The following is a 13,182-nucleotide window of genomic DNA, read 5'->3' on the forward strand; positions in this document are numbered from 1 at the left end:
ATATTGTAGAATCTAAATTTTGATTAAATTTTGGACTGGGTATTTCTGTGAAAATTGCACGTCGCGTTGTATAATGCATAAATATTATTAGATTCCCCCCTTCTTTGCGAATACACTTGGCTCTGCATGTTACATTATTCAAAGATAAATCTTGATTTACGTCCTGAATTTGATATGCATAAGGTATATGTAACTTCTTCACAATGTACTCACGCAAATGAAAAGAAAAAATAAACCTTACATTTAAAGTCACGGGGAATGGAAATCACTTCGCTGTAAGCGTCAATTCATTATAAACGTGTTCGTTATAAGCGTGTTTTACTGTATATTAACACATCCATATTAAGAAACGACAACTAATATCACGATCGAATTATAACGGTGTGTGCAATGTTTGCTTACGTCAATTTCGTTTCAAAAAAATATCCAACTCTGCAGATATTGTTTGTGAAAAATTATCAGACGACTCGTCTTCACCTTCATCTTGGCCTGCTTTTCTCCATTTCGTGTTAAATGGTAATATGTATATTTTTTTTCCTAGAAGAATTTTCAAGACACGTTGGCTTATCAGCCTTCGGGGAGTGAACTGGAGTGTCATCACGGCATTGAGTGACATTACCGGCTGCTATATATCAGAACTAGTGAATCTGCAATGGAAAAAAGTATCTGAAGCTTCAGAAATAAGACAAGATCTTCAATTCTTTCTTCATTCTTTACGTGTTACAGGTAGGATCATTTTTCATCTTATTTTATTTTTATCAGATATTGTTTGTGTTGAGGCATGATTGACGCTCATCTATTTTCTTTGAAAACTTGAATGGCAAACTTAAATTCTTTTCCCTTGGGCTAAAAATTTTTTCTGAAAGACAGTTATTGGAATGTTGAACAAACCTTAATGATTTTTGTTTTGTTTTATGTTCACTCTTGTTTTTCCTTTTACCTAAATTATTGTTAGGATAATAGTGTAGCTATCTGTGTTATAATATATACAATTTAAAATGTCTCCACATGTACTGATAAAGGTGTCATGTTCTAATTTTGAATTTATCGGATGGGAGTAAATTCAAAATTTAAAACATGAAAAAGGAAGAGAAAGACAGGTGAAATCTTAATGATCCAAACACTTATTAAACTGAGTCTTAAAATATCACAGCGATCAGGTTTTATTTTATCTTCCTACCCCAAATTTTAAAGGAAGAGAAGGAATTACGAGATGTTTGGTTTTATAAATGTACCTTCTTTTTTTTTTTTTTTTTTTTTTAACTGAAAACATTATCTGAGGTAAAAACAAATTACCGATTTTCTTTTTAAACTATTACATAACAATGAATAAATTTCAATCACAAAAGATGGAGTACATTGTATAGTGTAAAAAAATGGCAGATATATAGCAGATGTATTTTTTATAGAAATGTTGCTCACTTTCAAATGTCATGCAGTAAGAAGAATCAAAATTATTTTTCCAGTCTTACACGTACCCAAAGAAAAATTCCACCAGTTTCGATCAATTATACTCTTTGTTTCTATTTTTGGCAAACGATGTTCATGGATCCAAGTCAGGCAAGGACATTTTAACCACGCCATCAACAAAACATTTCTCTTTCACATCATTCAGAATTGATAAATCTCTTGGAACGCTTGAAAGGTGATTCGGAAGAATTAAGAATTCTTTCTGTAAATTCATTTTTTTTTTATCTTTTGTTAAAATTTACTCAATTTTAAATACACATATTAGCTGAGGTATTTGAGAAATCAGTTAATCAAAATATCAACTAAATGAGGCATTATGAATGAAGTACAACACATTTTCAAGATTGAAGAGATCTTTTGACTTAGAAATCTCAGATAGATTTCGATGAATTTATCCAATGAATTTATCCACAAAATCAATAAAGGATAAACTTTGATTGGAAGAATGTTCATGAAGAACATGCCCAGATGAGTATTGAAAATTCCATTAAGATATGCTCAAATTTAAGTGCTTAAAAGTACATGCAAGCGAAAACCATTTCTTCTCTCTATAATGAAAATTGCACAAAAGGAGATTGTCTCCAAGAATATTTTCTTTTATAAAGCCTATTAGTTGTTGATTGTGCCTAGAGCATATTTAAGTCATATTTTAGTGTGTATATTTATATTATGTCATATTTAGGTGTTCATATCAGGCCCTTTGGAAGCAATTTTACTTTGAGGGGGCACAGCCATACATTTTCAGTTGGGGGGGGGGAATATCAAGTACCAAAATTCCTTGACAAGCTATAAAAAAAGGTCACCAGGCGTTATTGTTGAGGAAGCACGAGCTTATACTAGCTGTTTTCAATGGTATTCTATATATCGGCAAAATTATTGCCCCCCTCCCCCCCCCCCCCGGGTCCTACGGCCATGCATATTTACATTATATGTAAAATTTCGGTGTACATTCTCATGTCATTTACAGGGGTTTCTATTCATGTCATATTTTAGGTGTTTATATTTATGTCAATCTTAGGTGCTTATTTTCATTAAGCATAACAATGGAAAATTGTCACAGGTGTTACAAAACTCTTGAATAACTAAGCTTCCCAAACTTAAATAATGCAAGTAAAAATATAAATTTATATCTATTCTATCATCAGCCTAGATTTTTTTAAGGTCATTAAAAGTAAAAATTCTCGTATTCAATTTTCTATCATTTTATACCAGAGAACAGAATGATTCATTCAATTCTTGTTAATGTTTACAGAATGGGAAATTTTCGTTAATTTTTTAAATCAATTTTTCTCTAATAATTTTATTTCCTTTCAATTTTAACGATATTTCTATACAAAATAATATCCAAACATTTCATCTAATTTGTTTCTAATAGCTATAGACTGCATGAGTTTTAGCACGGCGGAACGTTTTGGCAGTTGATAAAACTGAGATGTTTTTGCTTTAAAAAAGAAGAAAGTAATCACAACTTATCTATCTGTGCATCACGGGAAGGGCATCTTAAATCTACTTTCAAATTCATGTAAATTTAAACAAAATTTAATTATCCATAATTTTTTAAGGCAAAAATTCTTACTAATATGACTTGTAATTTAGAAAAACTATTTATAAGGCTATGAATTAGGACGTATTATTTGTGATGGGATCCTCAGTTCCAACTCATAAATGCTCAGTTGTGTAACTATATATGCGAAATAATGATAATAATAGGTCTTGAAACCCTGCTGATTCAGGAAAACTTTAAGGATATATTTTATCGCCTTGCTCAATCTTCAAACGCCAGTCACGTATTAGTCAGCAGGTTTCACTAATTCCAGTCACCGAGTGTGATTTCAGAAAATAAAAACTATTCATTTGTTACGTATTTTAAATCCGTGGATTTTTTTTCTAACGGAAAGCTTAAATAACTTTTTGCTTTAATTGATATATACGTAACTGTCAAAATATTATGCTTATACAACTTCACTTTTAAAATTGTTGTATTACAATTTATACATAATTGTCACCCTAACAATAATGTGCATTTATACATGTAACTCGGAATTGAAAAAGCATTCTCTTGCCTAAAAAATAAGAGTACAAAAAAAAACAACAAACAAAAAAAAAACAACAAACAAACAAACAAACAAAACACCGAAATGTAACGTTAGACATTACTCGAAGTATACTTTCTGGCAAGCTTACTATTAGAATAAGGTCAAAATCTAGGAAATGAGTTTAGACTGTCTTTATGGTGCTAGATCCATTATAACGTCATAATTAATTTAAAATTAATTTATCACGGTTATAATTAAATAAAGTAATAATGTAGAAAATGAAGAATTTTCATGGAATTCAATTTGAAATCATGTCAAAAGTAATCCCGATACCGACATGTACATCCACTTTCGTGTCGTTTTAAAGAAGAAGTCAAGAACATACAATCACCTTTTTCTGTAGACAATCTGGATACATTTCCTTTGTCTTATATGGGAAAGACTCACATATACCCGCGGTATATATTTCTCAAATGCTTGCATACTTGTTATATTAATCTTGAAATTCGCATCAACTACATGCATATTCTGTGTATCATTCAGGAAGTGATTTTAGAAAACAGAAAAAAAATCTATATATTTTCATTAGCACAATATATGTTGTTAATTCTGATGATTCAGTTTCCATCACGTACACCTCATACCTCAAAATATTCGCAAAATGTCAGAGAGCACACGTTAAATCGCTTACATTTAAGTAAATGATACATGTACATTGTGAACTAGGAAGGTACAAGCCTCCATACCAAGGTGTGATCCACATAACATTTAATATAGATTTTCTACTAATATTTAACAATATTAGAATGGCATTAGATAGTCTTGATTTAACACCATACTGACCTAAGTCCTTAGTATCTGAAGCTATCATACAAGATATGATTACGTACACTTTTTAATCTCTATATATTTATAACAATGTTATAATCATATTCTGAAAGTGTTACAATGCTGAAGTGTCGATAAGCTATAATTATAGATACATGTATATACGTACAAATTAAATTCCAGATTCGCAGTATATATATTGCATTTTGCGTGTTTCGTACATTGTAAAGTGATTTGTTTCATAATATCCATCGTCACAGCTGTGTTATTAATAAATATTTCTGAGTTTGTTACGTACGTTGCCTTGGTGTATATTGTATATATCCTTTTCTTCCTCATAGTACTATAGATTCCTTATTTTACGCGAGTACTTTATAACGCGAAATGGCCGTTACACGTCAAATCGCGAGAACAATAATTCGCAAATAGACCTTTGAACTAGAGATTTTACATGTATTTCAGAACCGCAGATACTTGTGGACAGGAGCCCCCCCCCCCCCTCCCCCCTATTAAACCCCGGGGCTTGTTGGACATTCTACCATTTGTACCATAGGAAGAAATCGTGAAAACCCCAAAATAATCGTTCCACACAAAAATACCCCACTATACATGTACATTATAAGAGACAATGTTTACAAACCTGGAAGGATTTGTATGGTTGAATGACGAATGTATGAAATTGATCTATCATAAATATCCGATCAGCAGTCAGGCATAGTCTCTCTTATAATGTATAGTGGGGTAGTTTTGTGTGGAACGATTATTTTGATGAATAATTATTATGATGTACACATGATGAATAAGTGCAATAAATATAATTTGTGAAAAAAGATGTCCAACAAGCCCCGGGGTTGAATATAGGGGGGGGGGGGGGTCCTATCCACAAGTACCTGTGTTCAGAACCATAAAAATAAAAACGAATAATTTCATTTCGCAAGAGGTGCTCCTTGCAAGAATAATTGTTAATTAAGTGTGGTAATCAGAAAAGGACTGCTGCCCCTCCCACACCTTTTTTGTTGAAGTTCCCTTTTCTTTGGCTTCACGTTTTATCATCAACTTTTCAAAATCTCACCCTAGGTGGAGCTTAGATATTCTTAAAATTCAGAAACGAGGCTATTAGTGAACATCAGAGCATTCATTCAAAAATGGAGTTTTCAATTTTAATTGTTTGCCTCTACTAATTATCATCTGAGAAAAAAAGTCAATCTTTGGGTTTCCAATTTGTTATGACTTACGAAACATACATGTATATAATTTAATTTTGTTTGTATTCTAGCCTGTGATTGGTTAATATCCAAAAAGGAACACAAATTATTTCTGTATAACCTGGTTTGGTATGGGGACACACACCCCTGACAACCAGCTGAATCATCTGTATCCATACAATCCTCTCATTTCCAGTCCTCGGGATTCATGGAAAATTCCAGATTTAATAAATGTATCTTTAACTTCAAACAATAATTCGATCTTACCACATGTAAACAAACAACAAGGCTGCTAGGCCTATGTATCAGTTTTTACCTCCCCTCGCTTCCCATCACTTCCGTTACAACGGTTGTATTATTGAGCGGCAAATTTGAACTAATAAAAAGCAACGAAATTTTACACCCATAGTTATTTAATGATTTTAAAATTAAATTATAAGGAATGACTCTAATTCTTGGCCAAATTATTCGAGTATAACCTGGTTTGGGTCAGTTTACGCTGTTTTATAATCCGCTTCGCGGATTATAAAGCGTAAACTGACCCAAACCAGGTTATACTCGAATAATTTGGCCAAGAATTAGAGTCATTCCTAATATATTCACAATTTTATAATTATTCTGTTGTTATTCTTCACTTGTTCGTAGAGTCGCCATGTGTACACATGTACATGTACATGTGTTAGTTTGGAATATTTTCTACGTACTGTACTAGTTGAAATTAATTGATTCATATATAAATCACATCACCCCCCAATTTCCTGTCCTTGAACTAAAGAAGTCTTTATGTAGAAGAAATTCTGATGAGTGTTTCATCTACTGTGATAAAAGAATAATCTGTTTATAAAGTGAACGTTTATTGTGTGTGTTTGTGTGTGTGTGTGTGTGTTTAAAGAAAATCTCCGTGAAATTTGGCAATTTACTGGTTATATATTTTCAAAGGGTTTATTGTATATCAATTATATTCAATGTACAAGATTAACTCTTTACCACCGTTGTGAAGTAAATGTTTGGAATTCGAAGCCAACTGAGAGATTTGCAACAAGATTATATGTTTTCCTGAAATCGGAGATTATCTTCGGTGGAATATTATCGAAAATGATGAACATCGAAACGTATTATTTCATAAAATGGACAAGTTATTCCCAAAATAAATTACCATCCTTATCTTGACACGACAAAGAACTTTTTTAGTTTACTTTTTTTTTTAAGTTTTGTTTTCGAAGACAATCAATGTCTTCTTTAGAATTTTTTATTAAATGTTTTAGATTTCTGCTGTATGATACCATCAGCGTAAAAAATTCTTATTCGAAAATCTGTGAAACATCACTATTTTCTAATAAAAAAAAAAGAGGGAGATAAGACACTTTTTGGAATTCTGGGGAAAAAGCTTCATTTAAAAAGGGTGTAATGTAAAAAACCAAGATAAGTTTGTGTACTTTACATAGATATCAAATTACATGTAAGTCATTAACGGGTATTATATATCAAGTAATTTTAAAATTTCTTTTGTTTGGCATCATATATCAAACTCACAGTTACTGCTTAACACATATCGTCAGAGTATGGAGTCGATCTTGTTTAAAAGGGAGAAAAAGAGAAAATGTCGAAATTGAATACATGTACATTTCTAATAGATCTATAGACCTACATTTTTATGTAGCATTTGGCTTTTTCGCGTCACTCCGACCTTTCAGTTTATGACTGTTTTAGAACATTGAAGACTAGTAGATACAGTCATGCAACTTCTACATCGCAATGTCCATTCACAAGAAGGTACATATGTCTAAACTCATTTTACTGCATCGCATTATGTAAACTTTAGAGTATGTGTTTTACCTGTTTAATTAAGGTAAAAATGCTCCATTTAAGTTTGCACCAAGGTATCAATTGAAATTATAAATAGTGTGACTTATACAAAAGAAACCTTCTTCACTACTTGGATCAGTGTACATGTCACATGAGAATGATGTCACTCAAATATCATAAAAAATAAAGAGACTTTAATTTCACCCTTACATTTCTTTATTATAAAACAAAGCTTGTTTACCCATGCGCATGAATATTTTGATTATGTACTAGAAGGTTAATAAATACATTTTCTATTTTTTAGAACAGTATAAAAAAAAGAAATAAGTTGTCAATATTGAGCACTTTTTATAGAAGTCAATAGAAAATTATCAGACACATTGTGGTCAGTACAAAGTGATCTTTACATTCTTAATTATGTATATCACTGAAGGGGGTGTCTTCAATCTAGTGAGGAGTTGAAAGAGAAAAAAAAACTATATACGATTATGACAAGGAGCATACGGCGGGGGTAACCGGTCGACAGTGGATGCTTACTCTTCCATGGCACCTGATTCCACCTCTGATGCTTTTAGAGGTCCGTGTTTGATCTACTCCCCAATTTGTATTGTTTCAATGGACTTTTGGGCTTGATAACTGTTCGAATTTCCATATTTGATATTATTATACATCTTTTAAGAATACTCAAATTTGACTGGCTTGTTAGAAGGCTTTTAAACTCAATAATGACTCCAAAAAGTACCGTTTACAGCAATAATGACCTAGGAATCATTGCACGTGGGGTATAATGACCCGGTCATTATAAATAATAACCGCTAAAAATGACCTGTTAATCTAAATTCCATTCAAATTAAAAATTTATGCATATACAGTAATGATTGTTCATTACAAAAAATGCCGTTATAGAAATATGTTTAGTCTTTTTATGATACGAACACGATTGGCCTTTAGATACGCCATAAAATTTATCGTTTTCATTGAAACTTTCGTTACAATGTCAAATTCAACGAATGCAGACTTGGCTCTTTTATACAGCTATAGTCTGCATGCATCAGATTGTCATTGTACTCGGGAATGGTATTTATGAATTTGTTACTGACAATCACAGAGTGTTTTAATAAATCGGCGGTGCAAAAACTTACAAGACTTGAAGGCGAAAAGTAAACAACTTCACTAGCGAATCCCGATCCCGATGTAACACTAATAATAACAGGCCTAATACACAACTGATTATTTTAGTAATTAAACCTACAAAAATTGTCTTAACTTATATCGGTATAATAAAACTATTGATTACCCCTTATGAGTTCAACATGGTGAAATAAGGACCCTCGACCTGACCTACTCGCTGACCTGACCTGACCTCGGGCGCTACGCGGCGTCGGTCAAGTCAGGTCACCTCGTGGGCTATGTTTCGGGTCCTTATTTCACCATGTTGACCTCATAAGGGGTAATTAATTGTATACTAAAGAGTCGCGTTGGTGCATTGCATGTAAATATATTAATCATTTGAAGAGATGAATTTGGCAATTTTCGTTCTGGGTCTATCTTTAAAACTATGACGATAATTTACATAAATTTTTACGAGTATGTTAGATTTTGTCTGCTAGATACACTCACAAACTGCTTGAAACAAACGTCATTTGAGAACTGTCATTTCAAAGGATTTCAGATCGTCCTAGTATGCATAGAAATTTGAGAAATAATTGAAAACATGTTTCAAAGCTGGGTCACTTTTGGGAGGTATTTCGTTTTGATATCTCTGTAAACGAGCTCTCTTATCTCTCAAATGCAGTTAAAATGACGCAAACCTAATCCGGGACTCAATTAACAGAACAGATACACATATGAATTCATCAAAATTTTAAGATATGTTAATCAAATAAATAGCTGTATTTTATCCGCATACAAGTTACTACACCCTTTTGAATTCCCTATCATTTGCTTGCTTGTTCATTGCAATTCTGAAGAAAAATATTTCAAAATTTGTATTTATCAGATTCCTTTATCGTAGAGGGGATTAGGTGGAGTTTGAAACGGCGTAAATGACAGTAAATCATTTTGCTATCTGTTTAAAATATAATTTTTGTATACTACTAGTCTTAATGCGACGGGCTGGGGAATAGACACGTTGACCTACATATGAAAATTGAAACGTTGGAATCGTCTCACAAATGGTGACCAAGTATCGTTTTGCTACCCGTACACACAGGCGGATATCGGAAGGGGGGAGGGGGGGGGGAGACCCGACTTCCAAACCCCTTTGTGATATAATATTAAGCAAATATGAGTGGACCCACTCGGGGCCTTCAGGCGGCTCCCAGAAACTCGGATGTTGAACCCCCCACCCCCCGATTTTAAGAAATCCTGGGTCCGCCACTGGTGCATTGTTTGAATGAAATATATTATATAACTGCTTGTACCTATGATTAAATGTATACTTACGTAGGCAGTAATTAACGTTTAAATATCTCTTGATACAGGACATTGGATTTTTTAAAAATTAGGAACAGAAAAGTGTATATATTTGACTGAGATATTTTCTTTTTAAAAATATTTCAAATTTTAGTTTACCTTCGTGTGTTTTCTTCCTAGCACATTAGGATCGTTTGACCTTGCCCCAGTCATCGAAGGCCCAACCCAAAGCAGTCGTCTCCCTCTGTTTTTTCCTCTGTTGTAAAATATAAAATTTAATCCCCGGGTACATATCCTCTGATTTATTGTATTGTCTATCGGTTTCTTCTACAAATATAACATATGGAATATCACATATTACATTTTGCACATCTACAATGTATCTGAAATTTTATTTCAAGAGAAAAGCGAGATGGCTGTGAGACATACTTCCGTGGAATGTACTGTGTTCCTATTGGAATACGCGGACCGGTACTGACATACGATGGAATGCATACAAAAACCAGCACGTGTGTCAAAGCCTGAATGATTTTCTTTTTTATTTAGAGTCCAAAATTTACACTTTAATAGCAAAAACATGTGCTGGTTAACAGACAGAACCAAATTTTCCAAGTAAAGAATCAATTAAAAGTAATGTGCGAGAATTTTGTAGATGAAAATTCAGGAAATGAAACCTTGCCATTGCTGGTATCAGATTGCGAGATAATTTCTGCGGTCCTTCGGATGATACTGAATGAACAGGTTCTAAATTTCTTCATTAAATTCATTTACAGTTACAATAGTCATGAGGTACTTCCACGCAGTTGACCTACATGTAGGACCATCTCTTGAACTCTCTTGAACCCGTTTAAAAATACATGTATAATTAATAATTAACTTTTCAAAATATTATTCAAACTTTTGTTTGTTTCTTGTTTTGAATTTATTCTCACTGATTCTAACGTGATGCAATGAAAATCTGCCTTGATAAAATAGCAGTACTATGTAAACACCCAATGACCTGAAGGAGTTGTATAAAGTGAGATTAGCGAGTTAACCCAGAACTTCATTCTAACCGCACTCCCCTGGTCCGTCGATAAATCATGCCTGTTTTGCGATAATTAACATGACTTTGTGAATTCTTAAAAGTTTCTCTTCGTCATACAAATTCAACAGAACTCATATCTTTTATTAAAATGAAAAACTTAATGGAAGTCGTACGTAATACCTTATCTCTAAGCATTAGGAAACCACAAATCTCCTCCTAACCCTGGAAATGGAATCGCCTCTCAGAACAATTCTGAATTTATCTTAGGCCAGAGTCGTTAATATACTCCACGCCTGTTATTGATACAGGTATCAGTGGCTCTGTCCTAACGGGAATACCACTAGGTGCTATAACAAGGAATTCTTTTAGAGTTCGCAACATTCGCATCAAATTCTTCGAGTGTTCCGGAGGTTTTCCTGTGATATGAAGCTTAGACCTTAATTCTGAGTGACATTCACGCGTTATAGAGTGCTTTTTCACACTCACACGGTGGTCAAGAGGGTGAGAAAAAAGAAGGAAAAACTGGATCTAAAACAATCTGACATTTCTGTATTCTCGCGCGTATAGTGAACAATTATTCGCACTATTCTGTCTCCCTTCCTTTGAAAAATAAGGTTTGCTGTTTGGTGTCGGAGAATCTAATTTTACAATTTCGATAAATGAAGGACTTCTTTTTGAGAATTTAGCTCAGTGCTCCACGGTAAGATTAAGTGTTTTTACACCTTACCCAATAGATTTTATTTTACTTTCTTACCAGAACAAAATTTTTCTATCAATTGAAATAAAGAATGCATGTTTAGGAACATAAATTTTAAATAAATGACATAAGTATGTTATAATTAAATGAAGTCAAAAATATTTTATTTCTCAGAAATATATAGAAGAAAGCTTATCGGAAAATATATGCATCAGACTGGAATTGATCCAGCAATAAACTAACAACTAAATGAAACGCTGCAGTGCATTTGTTTTACATTTCGTCTGTAATTCAAATACTTAACTAATGTAATGATCTCAGGTGTTTATTGAGTGCCAGACATACTTAAGAGGGAGAGTCTGATTGAATTCCAGAAAGAATTTTATATCTCTTGTCAAGTCTTGGATTCTTCTGAGATTCAGTTTATCACCACATCATATTAACGACCGTCTTAAGAGATTCAGAGAAAAGAAACTGGAAAACAAAGGAGTGAGGGAAAAAATCAGTAACAAAATATGACATTGCTGTTCATTATTCGCGTGAAGATATGGATATGTTTTTTTTTATTTGATTTACATCAATCCAAGTATAAATTCACAAGTAAGAACAAGAAATCATACTTCTTCATTTGACGTAATAAAATATGAAATTCAAGACATTTGATAAAGATTTTATTTTTTGATTTTTCAATGTAATGATTTAGAGTTTTAATTTGAGGACGGGAAGAGTATGTAGTTTATCAGAAGAAACAATTTTATCCTTGAGCTTAAAACACACAATAAATGACCGCCTTTGTCTTATTCATTGAGAGACGAAGAATGTATTGATGATCATACGAGTTTTTTCATGATCAATTACATTTGGGTGTAGCATATCAATATCTGTTTGATTCTGTAACTTTAAAATTAATCATTTTATCTAACTTTTTGAAAAAACTACAAGATTTGCAATATGAAAATACATTAACAAAAAGATTGAAGTGCAAAGTTAAACTGTACGAGAGAAGCTCAAGCATTTAATTAATTTCATTTGTTAATTCAATATTAGCAATATTATACAGAAAAAATATTGCTAATACGACAGTATATGCTCTAATTATAAGGTATTAGAAGCCCTATCCATGAATCTGTTTACAAGTGCATTAATCAGCTCAAATTTCAACTCTGAATTGCTTTTGAATCGCTCTGTGCATACCCTTGCAGTTATTTGAACATCGAAAAGAAAAAAATATATATATCATTGAGTCTAAATAATTAATTCTGCGATTTTAGACATCAAATTGATGATAAACCAGATACGTGGGAATGTTTATTGGTAAAGCAATTAATCTTTTGGAGGAAAAAAAGACATCAAAAGTTCACGTAATCTGATAATATACAGGCGTTTCTCTCGAGAACATAAATACACGATTTTGTAAAACATATTGCATTTTTGCATTTGAAATGAAATAAAAAAGAACTGCTTATCGTAAACTAGCTTTGCATGCTATGAAGGAGCATAATATTATCTATATAGCTAGATCATGTGAAATTGTCCCGAAAAAAAGAAAGTCTAACATTCATAGAAATGTACATGTATATTTGGTATTAAGCGTAAGCTCTGTGAATCAAAAATCATAGAAGCATATCAATTAAATATATTTTATATAAATAATTTGGCATATACATCTGTTTATCATATGTTACATGTAGTCCAGTC

General features: G+C 32.5%; 1 protein-coding gene across 1 annotated transcript in view; it reads left to right on the forward strand.

Annotated features, from left to right (window-relative positions):
* Nucleotides 1-536: 536 nt before the first annotated feature.
* The window catches only part of LOC133176937 (fibropellin-1-like), a 50,528-nt gene continuing 37,882 nt past the window's right edge, over nucleotides 537-13,182 (forward strand). The window contains exon 1 of the mRNA XM_061312000.1: nucleotides 537-726. The gene's annotated coding sequence lies outside the window, so the exon portion shown is untranslated. The remainder of the gene's footprint in view (nucleotides 727-13,182) is intronic.

Source organism: Saccostrea echinata, unplaced genomic scaffold (assembly GCF_033153115.1).
Source record: "Saccostrea echinata isolate AGI-Se365-2 ecotype Australia unplaced genomic scaffold, CSIRO_AGI_Sech_v1 ptg000084l, whole genome shotgun sequence".
Classification (NCBI taxonomy): Eukaryota; Metazoa; Mollusca; class Bivalvia; order Ostreida; family Ostreidae; genus Saccostrea; species Saccostrea echinata.